The sequence below is a fragment of the Triticum dicoccoides genome, chromosome 6B (genome assembly GCF_002162155.2).
Source record: "Triticum dicoccoides isolate Atlit2015 ecotype Zavitan chromosome 6B, WEW_v2.0, whole genome shotgun sequence".
Classification (NCBI taxonomy): Eukaryota; Viridiplantae; Streptophyta; class Magnoliopsida; order Poales; family Poaceae; genus Triticum; species Triticum dicoccoides.
Window position 1 is genome coordinate 43,759,396 of NC_041391.1, and position 16,510 is coordinate 43,775,905.

Sequence of the window (16,510 nt, forward strand, 5' to 3'; positions counted from 1 at the left end):
CCCCCCGAGCCGCGGTGGTTGTCTTGTTGCCCTTCCTCATTTCTTGCCCGGCCCCCATGAACGACTTCGTAGTCATCTTCATCACCTTGCCACCGATAGCCATCCATGAAACCACGCAAGAGCCGGTGGTCCCGCACCTGCCCGGAATCCGGGTCCGCAATAAGGCTATTCAGCTTGCATCTTCGACACGGACATCTTATCTCCGTCTCGTTCTTTTGAAGCATCTCGGCCTTCACGGACCTCAAAAACCTATTCACGATGCCTTCGGTCATCGTGCGGACCATGGTCGCCTGCAGGGTAGAGCAAAACGATATTTTAGAACCAAGAAAAAAATTTGGCATGACTTTCCCTAAAAATAGGACCAAAAAGAATGCTTAATGCCAAAATTCTCGCCGAAACGGAAATGAATCAACATTCCGGCAAAATATTGGCAACTATCGCATTTCAAATACCGGTACACCTCCAAACACAAACACATATGCAACACCACAAACATATGCAACACCACGAACATACATAGATCTAGCTAGGCCATAAAAAGTGCATGTGCACATTGTTGTAGGGAGAACAACATAAATATAGCTTCCCCCCTTACTTACCTAGCAAAACAAGGTAACTTAACCACTTAATTTGAATGAATCTATGGTGGAAATGAGGTGAAAAAGAGGAGGCACCCGAGACAAGGAGGAGGCGGTGGAGAGAATGAAGTGGGGAGAAAGTGAGTGTGGGAGGAGAGGCTGTCCAAAATATCTTGTTGCTGCCCACTTACTAATGGCGCACCAGCAACAAATGCGCCATTAGTAATCCAGGTTACTAATGGTGCACCCCCAGATGGTGCGCCATTAGTACTTTTGCAAAAAAGGAATAAAAACAATAATAAAAAAAATAACATTAGTGGCGCACCTTCCGGCCGGTGCGCCATTACTAGTTACAACTAGTAATGGCGCACCACCAGAGGATACGCCATTAGTATGTTTGGACAGGCGCACTAGTTCAAAAAAAAATTTGGTACTAATGGCGCACCGTGAGCAGGGTGCGCCATTAGTAGTTTCAACACTAATGGCGCATCAGGGTGTGGTGCGCCATTAGTATATACTAATGGCGCACCACATGTCTGGTGCGCCATTAGTGTCAATTCCATCTATAGCCCTTTTCCTAGTAGTGACTGGTTCTACCGACGTGCTTTGCACACAGGTGGCTGGCGGGTGTCAGTTTCTCCAACTTTAGTTGAACCAAGTGTGGCTACGCCCTGTCCTTGAGAAGGTTAAAACAACACTAACTTGACAAACTATCGTTGTGGTTTTGATGCGTAGGTAAGAACGGTTCTTGCTCAGCCCGTAGCAGCCACGTACAACTTGCAACAACAAAGTAGAGGACGTCTAACTTGTTTTTGCAGGGCATGTTGTGATGTGATATGGTCAAGACGTGATGCTATATTTTATTGTATGAGATGATCATGTTTTGTAACCGAGTTATCGGCAACTAGCAGGAGCCATATGGTTGTCGCTTTATTGTATGCAATGCAATCGCCCTGTAATTGCTTTACTTTATCACTAAGCGGTAGCAATAGTCGTAGAAGCAATAGGTGGCGAAACGACAACGATGCTACGATGGAGATCAAGGTGTCGCGCCGGTGACGATGGTGATCATGACGGTGCTTCGAAGATGGAGATCACAAGCACAAGATGGTGATGGCCATATCATATCACTTATATTGATTGCATTCGATGTTTATCCTTTATGCATCTTATCTTGCTTTGATTGACGGTAGCATTATAAGATGATCTCTCACTAAATTTCAAGATAAAAGTGTTCTCCCTGAGTATGCACCGTTGCCAAAGTTCGTCGTGCCCAGACACCACGTGATGATCGGGTGTGATAAGCTCTACGTCCATCTACAATGGGTGCAAGCCAGTTTTGGACAGGCAGAATACTCAGGTTAAACTTGACGAGCCTAGCATATGCAGATATGGCCTCGGAACACTGAGACCGAAAGGTCGAGCGTGAATCATATAGTAGATATGATCAACATAATGATGTTCACCATTGAAAACTACTCCATTTCACGTGATGATCGGTTATGGTTTAGTTGATTTGGATCACTTGATCACTCAGATGATTAGAGGGATGTCTATCCAAGTGGAAGTTCTTAAGTAATATGATTAATTGAACTTTAATTTATCGTGAACTTAATCCTGGTAGTATTTTGCAAATTATGTTGTAGATCAATAGCTCGCGTTGTTGCTTCCCTATGTTTTTGCTTCCCTATGTTTTTATACGTGTTCCTAGAGAAAACTAAGTTGAAAATGTTAGTAGCAATGATGCGGACTTGGTCCGTGATCTGAGGTTTATCCTCATTGCTGCACATAAGAATTATGTCCTTGATGCACCGCTAGGTGACAGACCTATTGCAGGAGCAGATACAGATGTTATGAACGTTTGGCTAGCTCAATATGATGACTACTTGATAGTTTAGTGCACCATGCTTAACGGCTTAGAATCGGGACTTCAAAGACATTTTGAACGTCATGGACCATATGAGATGTTCCAGGAGTTGAAGTTAATATTTCAAGCAAAATACCCGAGTTGAGAGATATGAAGTCTCCAACAAGTTCTATAGCTAAAAGATGGAGGAGAATTGCTCAACTAGTGAGCAAGTGCTTAGATTGTCTAAGTACTACAATCGCTTGAATCAAGTGGGAGTTAATCTTCCAGATAAGATAGTGATTGGCGGAGTTCTCTAGTCACCATCACCAAGTTACTGGAACTTCGTGATGAACTATAATGCAAGGGATAACGAAAATGATTCCGAGCTCTTCGTGATGCTGAAATCAACGAAGGTAGAAATCAAGAAAAGAGCATCAAGTGTTGATGATTGATAAGACCACTAGTTTCATGAAAAGGGCAAAGGAAAAGAAAGGGAACTTCAAGTAGAATGGCAAGCAAGTTGCCACTCCCGTGAAGAAGCCCAAAGCTGGACCAAAGCCTGAAACTAAGTACTTCTACTGCAAAGGAAATGACCACTGGAAGCGGAAATGCCCTGAATATTTGGTGATTAAGAAGGATGGAAAAGTGAACAAGGGTATATTTGATATACATGTTATTGATGTTTACCTTACTAGTGTTTATAGTAGCCCCTGAGTATTTGATACTTGTTCGGTTGCTAAGATTAGTAACTTGAAACAGTAGTTACAAAATCAACATAAACTAGTTGAGGGTGAAGTGACGATGTGTGTTGGAAGTGGTTCCAAGATTGATATGATCATCATCGCACACTCCCTATACTTTCGAGATTAGTGTTGAACCTAAATAAATGTTATTTGGCATTTGCGTTGAGCATGAATATGATTTGATCATGTTTATTGCAAAACGATTATTCATTTAAAGTTAGAGAATAATTGTTCTTCTCTTTATATGAATAAAACCTTCGATGGTCATACACCCAATGAAAATAGTTTGTTGGATCTCGATCATAATGGATACACATATTCATAATATTGATGCCAAAAGATACAAAGTTGATAACGATAAGTGCAACTTATTTGTGGCACTGCCGTTTGGGTCATATCGGTGTAAAGCGCATGAAGAAACTCCATAAAGATGGACTTTTGGAATCACTTGATTATGAATCATTTGATGCTTGCGAACCGTGCCTTATGGGCAAGATGACTAAAACTCCGTTCTCCGGAACAATGGAACGAGCTAGTGACTTATTGGAAATAATACATACTGATGTATGCGGTCCAATGAGTATTGATGCTCGTGGCGGGTATCGTTATTTTTGACCTTCACAAGATGATTTGAGCAGATATGAGTATATCTACTTAATGAAACATAAGTATGAAACATTTGAAAAGTTTCAACCTGATAAGCTCAAACCCAAATCGGGGAAATGTGTCTTCATAGGATACCCAAAGGAGACTGTTGGGTACACCTTCTATCACAGATCCGAAGGCAAGACATTCATTACTAAGAATGGATCCTTTCTAGAGAAGGAGTTTCTCACGAAAGAAGTGAGTGGGAGGAATGTAGAACTTGATGAGGTAACTGTACCTGCTCCCTTATTGGAAAGTAGTTCATCACAGAAACTAGTTCCTGTGACGACTACACCAATTAGTGAGGAAGCTAATGATATTGGTCATGAAACTTCAGATCAAGTTACTACCGAACCTCGTAGGTCAAATAGAGTAAGATCCGCACCAGAGTGGTACGATAATCCTATTCTGGAGGTCATGTTACTTGACCATGGCGAACCTACTAACTATGAGGAAGCGATGATGAGCCCAGATTCCGCAAAATGGCTCGAGGCCATGAAATCTGAGATGGGATCCATGTATGAGAACAAAGTGTGTTCTTTGGTTGACTTGCCCGATGATCGGCAGGCCATTGAGAATAAATGGATCTTCAAGAAGAAGACTGACGCTGATGGTAATATTACCGTCTACAAAGCTCGACTTGTTGCGAAAGGTTTTTGACAAGTTCAAGGAGTTGACTACGATGAGACTTTCTCACCCGTAGCGATGCTTAAGTCTGTCCGAATCATGTTAGCAATTGCCGCATTTTATGATTATGAAATTTGGCAAATGGATGTCAAAACTGCATTCCTGAATGGATTTCTGGAAGAAGAGTTGTATATGATGCAACTAGAAGGTTTTGTCGATCCAAAGGATGCTAACAAAGTGTGCAAGCTCCAGCGATCCATCTATGGGCTGGTGCAAGCCTCTCGGAGTTGGAATAAACGCTTTGATAGTGTAATCAAAGCATATGGTTTTATACAAACTTTTGGAGAAGCCTATATTTACAAGAAAGTGAGTGGGAGCTCTGTAGCATTTCTAATATTATATGTGGACGACATATTATTGATTGGAAATGATATAGAATTTCTGGATAGCATAAAAGGATACTTGAATAAAAGTTTTTCAATGAAAGACCTCGGTGAAGCTGCTTACATATTGGGCATCATGATCTATAGAGATAGATCAAGACGCTTGATTGGACTTCTACAGAGTACATACCTTGATAAAGTTTTGAAAAAGTTCAAAATGGATCAAGCAAAGAAAGGGTTCTTGCCTGTAATACAAGGTATGAAGTTGAGTCAGACTCAATGCCCGACGACAGCAGAAGATAGAGAGAAAATAAAAGATGTTCCCTATGCTTCAGACATAGGCTCTATCATGTATGCAATGCTGTGTACCAGACCTGATGTATGCTTAGCAATAAGTTTAGCAGGGAGGTACCAAAGTAATCCAGGAGTGGATCACTGGACAGCGGTCAATAATATCCTGAAATACTTGAAAAGGACTAAGGATATGTTTCTCGTTTATGGAGGTGACAAAGAGCTAGTCGTAAATGGTTACGTTGATGCAAGCTTTGACACTGATCCAGACGATTCTAAATCGCAAACCGGATACGTGTTTATATTGAACGGTGGGGATGTCAGTTGGTACTGTTCTAAACAAAGCGTCGTGGCGGGATCTACATGTGAAGCGGAGTACATAGCTGCTTCGTAAGCAGCAAATGAAGGAGTCTGGATGAAGGAGTTCATATCCGATCTAGGTGTCATACCTAGTGCATCGGGTCCAATGAAAATCTTCAGTGACAATACTGGTGCAATTGCCTTGGCAAAGGAATCCAGATATCACAAGAAGATCAAGCACATTAAGAGACGCTTCAATTCCATCCGGGACCAAGTCCAGGTGGGAGACATAGAGATTTGCAAGATACATACGGATTTGAATGTTGCAGACCCGTTGACTAAGCCTCTTCCACGAGCAAAACATGATCAGCACCAAGGCTCCATGGGTATTAGAATCATTACTGTGTAATCTAGATTATTGACTCTAGTGCAAGTGGGAGACTAAAGGAAATATACCCTAGAGGCAATAATAAAGTTCTTATTTATTTCCTTATATCATGATAAATTTTTATTGTTCATGCTAGAATTGTATTAACCGGAAACATGATACATGTGTGAATACATAGACAAACTGAGTGTCACTAGTATGCCTCTACTTGACTAGCTCGTTTATCAAAGATGGTTATGTTTCCTAGCCATGGACAAAAGAGTTGTCATTTGATTAACGGGATCACATCATTGAGAGAATGATGTGATTGACTTGACCCATTCCGTTAGCTTAGCACTTGATCGTTTAGTATGTTGCTACTACTTTCTTCATGACTTATACATGTTCCTGTGACTATGAGATTATGCAACTCCCGTTTACCGGAGGAACACTTTGTGTGCTACCAAACGTCACAACGTAACTGGGTGATTATAAAGGTGCTCTACAGGTGTCTCCGAAGGTACTTGTTGGGTTGGCGTATTTCGAGATTAGGATTTGTCACTCCGATTGTCGATGAGGTATCTCTGGGGCCCTCTCGGTAATACACATCACTATAAGCCTTGAAAGCAATGTGACTAATGAGTTAGTTGCGAGATGATGTATTACATAACGAGTAAAGAGGCTTGCCGGTAACAAGATTGAACTAGGTATTGAGATACCGATGATCGAATCTCGGGCAAGTAATATACCGATGACAAAGGGAACAATGTATGTTGTTATGCGGTTTGACCGATAAATATCTTCGTAGAATATGTGGGAGCCAACATGAGCATCTAGGTTCCGCTATTGGTTATTGACCGGAAACGTGTTTCGGTCATGTCTACATTGTTCTCGAACCCGTAGGGTCCGCACGCTTAAGGTTTCGATGACAGTTATATTATGAGTTTATGAGTTTTGATGTACCGAAGATTGTTCGGAGTCCCGGATGTGATCACGAACATAATGAGGAGTCTCGAAATGGTCGAGACATGAAGATTGATATATTGGACGACTATATTCGGACACCGGAATGGTTTCGGGGGTTCTCGGATATATACCGGAGTACCGGGGGGTTATTGGAACCCCCTCGGTGGTTAATGGGCCTCATGGGCCCAAGTGGTGGAAGAGGAGAGGCGGACAAGGGGAAGCCGCGCGCCCCTCCTCCCCCAAGTCCGAATTGGACAAGGAGAGGGGGGCGGCGCCTGCTACGTCTTGAGCTAGCATTGGTTTTCCCTGAAGAGGAGAGGGTGATGCAGCAAGTGTAGCGTAAGTATTTCCCTCAGCTTTTGAGAACCAAGGTATCAATCCAGTAGGAGGCTCCTCAAAAGTCCCACGCGCCTACACAAACAAACTGAGAACTCGTAACCAACGCAATAAAGGGGTTGTCAATCACTTCACGGCCACTTGCGAAAGTGAGATCTGATAGAGATAGTACGATAAGATAAATATATTTTTGGTATTTTATAATATAGATGCAAAAAGTAAAGATGCAAATAAAAGTAGATTGAAAGCAAATATTATAAGAGATAGACCCGGGGGCCATAGGTTTCACTAGAGGCTTCTCTCGAGAGCATAAGTATTACGGTGGGTGAACAAATTACTGTCAAGCAATTGATAGAAAAGCGAATAATTATGACGTTATCTAGGCATGATCATGTATATAGGCATCACGTCCATAACAGGTAGACCGACTCCTGCCTGCATCTACTACTATTACTCCACACATCGACCGCTATCCAGCATGCATCTAGAGTATTAAGTTCATAAGAACAGAGTAACGCATTAAGCAAGATGACATGATGTAGAGGGATAAACTCATGCAATATGATATAAACCCCATCTTGTTATCCTCGATGGCAACAATACAATACGTTTCTTGCAACCCTTTCTGTCACTGGGTAAGAACACTGCAAGATTGAACCCAAAGCTAAGCACTTCTCCCATGGCAAGAAAGATCAATCTAGTAGGCCAAACCAAACCGATAATTCGAAGAGACTTGCAAAGATAACGCAATCATACATAAAAGAATTCAGAGAAGATTCAATTAATATTCATAGATAAATATGATCATAAACCCACAATTCATTGGATCTCGACAAACACACCGCAAAAAGAGATTACATCGAATAGATCTCCACAAGAGAGGGGGAGAACATTGTATTGAGATCCAAAAAGAGTGAAGAAGCCATCTAGCTAATAACTATGGACCCGTAGGTCTGTGGTGAACTACTCACAACTCATAGGAGGGGCAAGGATGTTGATGTAGAGGCCCTCCATGGTCGATTCCCCCTCCGGCAGAGTGCCGGCGAAGGCTCCAAGATGGGATCTTGCGGATACAGAAGGTTATGGAAGTGGAAATTGTGTTTCGTCATGCCCCTGGATGTTTTTGGGGTCCGTAGGTATATATAGGAGAAAGAGGCACGTCGGTGGATGCCCGAGGGGCCCACGGGACAGGGGGGCGTGCCCTACAGGGGGGGCGCGCCCTCCTATCACGTGGAGGCTCCGGTTGTTTCTTGACTTGCACTCCAAGCTCTCCGGATCTTGTTCGTTCCAAAAATCACGCTCCCGAAGGTTTCATTCCGTTTGGACTCCGTTTGATATTCCTTTTCTTCGAAATACTGAAATAGGCAAAAAAACAGCAATATGGGCTGGGCCTTCGGTTAGTAGGTTAGTCCCAAAAATGATATAAATGTATAAAATAAAGCCGATAAACATCCAAAATAGGTAATATAATAGCATGGAACAATCAAAAATTATAGATACGTTGGAGACGTATCAAGCATCCCCAAGTTTAATTCCTGCTCGTCCTCGAGTAGGTAAATGATAAAAATAGAATTTTTGATGTTGAATTCTACCTAGCATAATTCTCAATGTAATTTTCTTTAATGTGGCATGAATGTTCAAATCCAAATAATACAAAATAAAAGTTCATATTGACATAAGAAATAGTAATACTTCAAGCATACTAAGCAAAGTAATCATGTCTTCTCAAAACAACATGGATAAAGAAAGTTATCCCTACAAAATCATATAGTCTGGCTGTTGCTCTATCTTCATCACACAAAGTATTTAATCATGCACAACCCTAATGACGAGCCAAGCAATTGTTTCATACTTTAATAATCTCAAACTCTTTCAACTTTCACTCAATACATGAGCGTGAGCCATGGACATAGCACTATATGTGGAATAGAATGGTGGTTGTGGGGAAGACAAAAAAGGAGAAGATAGTCTCACATCAACTAGGCGTATCAACAGGCTATGGAGATGCCCATTAATAGATATCAATGTGAGTGAGTAGGGATTGCCATGCAATGAATGCACTAGAGCTATAAATATATGAAAGCTCAACAAAACAAAACTAGTGGGTGTGCATCCAACTTGCTTGCTCACGAAGACCTAGGGCATTTTGAGGAAGGCCATCATTGGAATATACAAGACAAGTTCTATAATGAAAAATTCCCACTAGTATATGAAAGTGACAACATATGAGACTCTCTATCATGAAGATCATGGTGCTATTTTGAAGCAAAAATGTGGAAAAAGAGATAGTAGCATTGTCCCTTCTCTCTTTTTCTCTCATTATTTTTTTTCTCTTTTTTTCTTTTTTTTCTTTTCTTCGGCCTTCTCTTTTTTTTTCTTTTTCTTTTTGGCCTTTCTCTTTTTTTGTAAAGTCCGAAGTCTCATCCCGACTTGTGGGGGAATCATAGTCTTCATCATCCTTTCCTCACTAGGACAATGCTCTAATAATGGAGATCGTCACACTTTTATGGATTTACAACTCAAAAATTACAACTCAAAGCTAGAACAAGATATGACTCTATGTGAATGCCTTCGGCGGTATACCGGGATATGCAATGAATCAAGAGCGACATGTATGAAGATTATGATGGTGGATTTGCCACAAATACGATGTCAACTACATGATCATGCAAAGAGCAATATGACAATGATGAAACGTGTCATAATAAATGGAACAGTGGAAAGTTGCATGACAATATATCTCGGAATGGCTATGGAAATGCCATAATAGGTAGGTATGGTGGCTGTTTTGAGGAAGGTATATGGTGGGTGTATGGTACCGGCGAAAGTTGCACGGTACAAGAGAGGCTAGCAATAATGGAAGGGTGAAAGGGTGCGTATAATCCATGGACTCAACATTAGTCAAAAGAACTCATATACTTGTTGTAAAAATTTAGTAGTCATCAAAAACCAAAGCACTACGCGCATGCTCCTAGGGGGATAGATTGGTAGGAAAAGACCATCACTCGTCCCCGACTGCCACTCATAAGGAAGACATTCAATAAATAAAATTGTGCTCCAACTTCATCACAAAGCAGTTCACCATACGTGCATGCTACGGGAATCACAAACTTCAACACAATCATTCTTTAAATTCATAATCACCCAACTAGCATGACTTTAATATCACTACCTCCATATCTCAAAACAATTATCAAGCATCAAATTGATCATAGCATCCAATTCACTTTCTATGATAGTTTTTATTATACCCAACTTGGATGCTCATCATTCTAGGACCAAATTATAACCATAGCAAATACCATGCTGTTCTAAGAGACTCTCAAAATAATATAAGTGAATCATGAGAGACTAGCAATTTCTTCAAAATTAATCCACCACCATGCTCTAAAAGATATAAGTGAAGCACTAGAGCAAAAACTATCAAGCTCAAAAGATATAAGTGAAGCACATAGAGTATTCTAGCAAATTCTAATCAAATAGGCTTCTCCCAAAAGGTGTGTACAGCAAGGATGATTGTGGTAAACTAACAAGAAAATACCAATATAATACACGACGCTCCAAGCAAAACACATATCATGTGGCGAATAAAAATATAGCTCCAAGTAAAGTTACCAATGAACGAAGACGAAAGAGGGGATGCCTTCCCGGGGCATCCCCAAGCTTAGGCTTTTGGCTATTATTGAATATCTTTGGGGTGCCTTGGTCATCCCGAAGCTTAGGCTCTTGCCACTCTTTATTCCATAGTCCATAAAAGCTTTACCCAAAACTTGAAAACTTCACAACACAAAACTCAACAGGAAATCTTATAAGCTCCGTTAGTGAAAGAAAACAAAACCACCACATAAGGTACTACAATTAACTCATTCTTTATTTATTTTGGTGTTAAACCTACTGTATTCCAACTTCCTTATGGTTTATAAACTAATTTATTAGCCGTAGATGCATTGAAATAAGCAAACAACACACGAAAAACAGAATCTGTCAAAAACAGAAAAGTCTGTAGAAATCTGCAACTAACGCAAACTTCTGGAACTCTAAAAATCATACCAAAATAGGAAGTACTGGAAAATTTGTTTATTGACTAGCATCAAAAAGAATCAATGCAAAATCACGTTTCTGTGATTTATTGATTTTTTTCTCGTGAGCGCAAAGTTTCTGTTTTTCAGCAGAATCAAATCAACCATCATCATAGTTTATCCTATAGGTTCTACTTGGCACAAACACTAAAAAAAAGATAAAAAAACATCTAAACAGAAAGTAGAAACAAAATTTAACACTAAACAGGAACAAAAACAAAGAACATAAAGAAAATTGGGTTGCCTCCCAACCAGCGCTATCGTTTAACGCCCCTAGCTAGGCATAAAAGCGAAGATAGATCTAACGAGTGCCATCTTTGGCACTTGATTCATAAGTAGAAAGATCGCGATCTCCAGGGATATCTCCCTTTTTAGTCATGGCCAAACCTTTAGGAAATAAATTCAAGAAATTCATTGGTAGCAAAAGGTTCCTTAATGATAGAGAGACCATTGGGGAGAACACAAATAGATTTGAGGTCCGCGTCTCCCTTACTAGAAGTTTCACCTTTATTTTTAGGAACATAGATGAGCTTGGTGGTTTTTGTAGGGGGTTTTGGGGTATTTTTCATAGGATAAAAAGCCGAACCTAAGTTGGTAATTACATCCTCAAGTTTACCAATTCTAGCAGAATTGAGATCTATTTTTTCATTAACTATAGGTTCGTTTGCTTTAAGATTTTTCAAGGTAACTCCAACCCTAGATTCATATTGGGTGATAAGATTATGAATCTTTTTATCCAAATTTTCAATCAACTCAACAGTGGCAATTTTATTTTCAATAATATCAAGCCGTTGCATAACGTGTTATAAAGTTAAAACAGTTCCATTAACCAAAAGAGGTGGTGAGCCAAATAAATCTAACATAGCTCTATAAGCATCAAACGTATGGCTACTCATGAAATCACCTCCTGTAGCAATATCAAGAACACATCTATTCCATTTAGTAATGCCTACATAAAAATTGCAGAGAAGAACGAAAGTGGAAAGCTTCCTAGGAGATTTATATTGGGCATTGCAAATTCTATGCCAAGCATCTTTTAAATTTTCTCCCTCCCTTTGCTTAAAATTGAGAATTTCTTGTTCGGGAGAGATAATAAGGATAGGAGGACTAGCCATAATGACGAGGTAAATGAGCAAACACACGGGCAACGGAAAAAGGCAAGCGAAAAGAGAGGAGGAGATTGCGAAAGAGAGGGCAAATAAAATGGCAAGGGTGAAGTGGGGGAGAGGAAAACGAGAGGCAAATGGCAAATAATGTAAATGCGAGAGAGATGGGTTTGTGATAGGTACTTGGTATGTCTTGACTTGAGCGAAGACCTCCCCGGCAACGGCGCCAGAAATCCTTCTTGCTACGTCTTGAGCTAGCGTTGGTTTTCCCCGAAGAGGAGAGGGTGATGCAGCAAGTGTAGCGTAAGTATTTCCCTCAGTTTTTGAGAACCAAGGTATCAATCCATTAGGAGGCTCCTCAAAAGTCCCACGCGCCTACACAAACAAACTGAGAACTCACAACCAACGCAATAAAGGGGTTGTCAATCCCTTCAGGCCACTTGTGAAAGTGAGATCTGATAGAGATAGTATGATAAGATAAATATATTTTTGGTATTTTATAATATAGATGCAAAAAGTAAAGATGCAAATAAAAGTAGATTGAAAGCAAATATGATAAGAGATAGACCCGGGGGCCATAGGTTTCACTAGAGGCTTCTCTCGAGAGCATAAGTATTACAGTGGGTGAACAAATTATTGTCGAGCAATTGATAGAAAAGCGAATTATTATGACGTTATCTAGGCATGATCATGTATATAGGCATCACGTCCATAACAAGTAGACCGACTCCTGCCTGCATCTACTACTATCACTCCACACATCGAAGGCTATCCAGCATGCATCTAGAGTATTAAGTTCATAAGAACAGAGTAACGCATTAAGCAAGATGAAATGATGTAGAGGGATAAACTCATGCAATATGATATAAACCCCATCTTGTTATCCTCGATGGCAACAATACAATACGTGTCTTGCAACCCTTTCTGTCACTCGATAAGAACACCGCAAGATTGAACCCAAAGCTAAGCACTTCTCCCATGGCAAGAAAGATCAATCTAGTAGGCCAAACCAAACCGATAATTCGAAGAGACTTGCAAAGATAACTCAATCATACATAAAATAATTCAGAGAAGATTCAATTAATATTCATAGATAAATCTGATCATAAACCCACAATTCATCGGATCTCGACAAACACACCGCAAAAAGAGATTACATCGAATAGATCTCCACAAGAGAGGGGGAGAACATTGTATTGAGAACCAAAAAGAGAGAAGAAGCCATGTAGCTAATAACTATGGACCCGTAGGTCTGTGGTAAACAACTCACAACTCATAGGAGGGGCAAGGATGTTGATGTAGAGGCCCTCCACAGTCGATTCCCCCTCCGGCAGAGTGCCGGCGAAGGCTCCAAGATGGGATCTCGCGGATACAGAAGGTTAGGGTGGTGGAAATTGTGTTTCATGGTGCCCCTGGATGTTTTCTGTGTCCATAGGTATATATAGGAGAAAGAGGCACGTCGGTGAATGCCCGAGGGGCCCACGAGACAGGGGCGCGCCCTATAGGTGGGGTGCACCCTCCTATCACGTGCAGGCTCCGGTTGTTTCTTGACTTGCACTCCAAGCTCTCCGGATCTTGTTCGTTCCAAAAATCACGCTCCCAAAGGTTTCATTCCGTTTGGACTCCGTTTGATATTCCTTTTCTTCGAAATACTGGAATAGGCAAAAAAACAGCAATATGGGTTGGGCCTCTGGTTAGTAGGTTAGTCCCAAAAATGATATAAATGTATAAAATAAAGCCCATAAACATCCAAAATAGGTAATATAATAGCATGGAACAATCAAAAATTATAGATGTGTTGGAGACGTATCAGCGCCCCCCTTTCCTTTCCCCCTCTCTCTCCTTCCTTCTACTCTCCTACTCCAACAAGGAAGGGGGGGAGTCCTACTCCCGGTGGGAAGAGGACTCCTCCTGGCGTGCCCCTCCTGGCCGGCCAACCCCCTCCCCCTGGCTCCTTTATATACAGGGGTAGGGGGGCACCTCTAGACACAAAAATCGATCCCTTGGATCTCTTAGCCGTGTGCGGTGCCCCTCCACCACAGTCCACCTCGATAATATCATAGCGGTGCTTAGGCGAAGCCCTACGACGGTAGAACATCAAGATCGTCACCACGTCGTCATTCTGACGGAACTCTCCCTCGACACTCGGCTGGATCGGAGTTCGAGGTACGTCATCGAGCTGAACGTGTGCAAGAACTCGAAGGTGTTGTAGTTTCGGTGCTTGATCGGTCGGGCCGTGAAGACGTACGACTACATCAACCACGTTGTTCTAACGCTTCCGCTTTCGGTCTACGAGGGTACGTGGACACACTCTCCCCTCTCGTTGCTATACATCACCATGATCTTGTGTGTGCGTAGGAAATTTTTGAAATTACTACGAAACCCAACAGTCAGGGGGGTCTCCAAGCCGTCCACGAGATAGGGGGGTGCGCCCCCACCCTAGTGGGCAGCCCGGGACTCTTCTGACCCAACTCTTTTACTCTGGGGGCTTCTTTTGGTCCATAAAAAACATCAAAAATTGGCACATCAATTGGACTCCGTTTGGTATTCCTTTTCTGTAAAATTCAAAAACAAGGAAAAAACAGAAACTGGCACTGGGCTCTAGGTTAATAGGTTAGTCCCAAAAATCATATAAAATAGCATATAAATGCATATAAAACATCCTAGATGGATAATATAATAGCATGGAACAATAAAAAATTATAGATACGTTGGAGACGTATCAATGACGAAGATGTTGCTGTCAACCTGAAGCTTTTGCTCTACATGTTTGAGCTAATGTCAGGATTGAGGATTAACTTCATGAAAAGTGAAATCCTCTGTGTAGGGGGAGATGATGACATAATCTCCTTCTATGTTGATCGTTTCAACTGTAGCATTGGTCACTTCCCAATAAAATATCTAGGAGTGCCAGTCAGCTTCACGAATCTCCGTAACCTAGATTGGGATTTTGTGGATGAAAGATTCCTCAAGTGCGGTGAATCCTGGATTGGTAATGCGACCTCCTCAGGAGGGCGTCTCATTCTTCTTAACTCATCCTTGACTAGTATTGTGTACTTCTACATGTCTATGTTCCTACTTCCAAAGGGGGTGATTGTTAAGCTCGACAAAAACCATAAGCATTTTTTCTGGCAAGAACATGAGGGGCGCAAACGTTATCATCTGGTTAAGTGGTACAGAATATGTCAATCTAAGGAAAAAGGGGGGCCTGTGTTTGAAAGATCTACACAAGCAAAATATTAGCTTACTCACCAAATGGTGGTGGAAGCTAGAAACACAGCAAGGTCTGTGGCAGGAGGTGATCCGGGCAAAATACCTCAAAAAATACACGGTGACATCTATTTATACTAGATTTGATGATTCCCCTATCTGGAAAGCCATAATGAAGGTTAAAGAGCACTACCTTGTTGGCAGAAAAGTGGCTTTGAACTCGGGAAACCTTGCCAGGGTGTGGATGGACCCTTGTGGAGATGGTCCACCACTGTGTGCTCAATTTCCCGTTCTCTATAATGTGTGCAATAATCAAGAGATCACTGTTGCTAAATTTAGGGAGAGTGTGGATGATAACTTATTTAGAAGGCGTTTACATCCCCCACTTCTTGATCAATGGAGAGAGGTTCAAGCTAGAGTGAGGGCTTGGCCCCTCTCATGATCTTGATCAAGTCATATGGACCCCGGGAAGAAAAGAAAAATTTACAACTAAATCTGTTTATGGTTACCCGGAGAGGAGCCTAGTTGGGTGTAATTACAAGTAGATTTGGAGAGCGAAGATCCCTCTTAAAATCCAACATGATGAGGATCTGCATGGCACCAAGAGATGCGATGCAGGGCTGAATACAAAGATAGGTGGTTCATGTGAAGCGGGGAGCAGATCTGAGCATCAGGGGCTTCATCATATCTTCTTCTAGCTCTCTTTTTTGTTGCATGTCGTCTGCTGTTGATACTTGAAACTGTAAGGCCGTTTGCGAGTTTCCTGCTCCTGTGTGAGCTTTTGAGGTGGCCTAGCTGATTAGGCTTGTAATGGCTGGATAGCTGACATGTTTAGGTTCTTGTAGCTGTTCAGGTGTCACTGGGTTTTCGATCGATGGTGTACTGCTCAATGATGGGTGTTCACTGTGGGTTTCCTAGTGATGCGTTGAAATCGCTTTCCCCTTTCTAGGTTTCCTGGGTTTCATGTTGAACTGATGTATCTCCATTATGAGAGTAATGGAAAGGGTTTATGCCCGGTTCAAAAAAAACT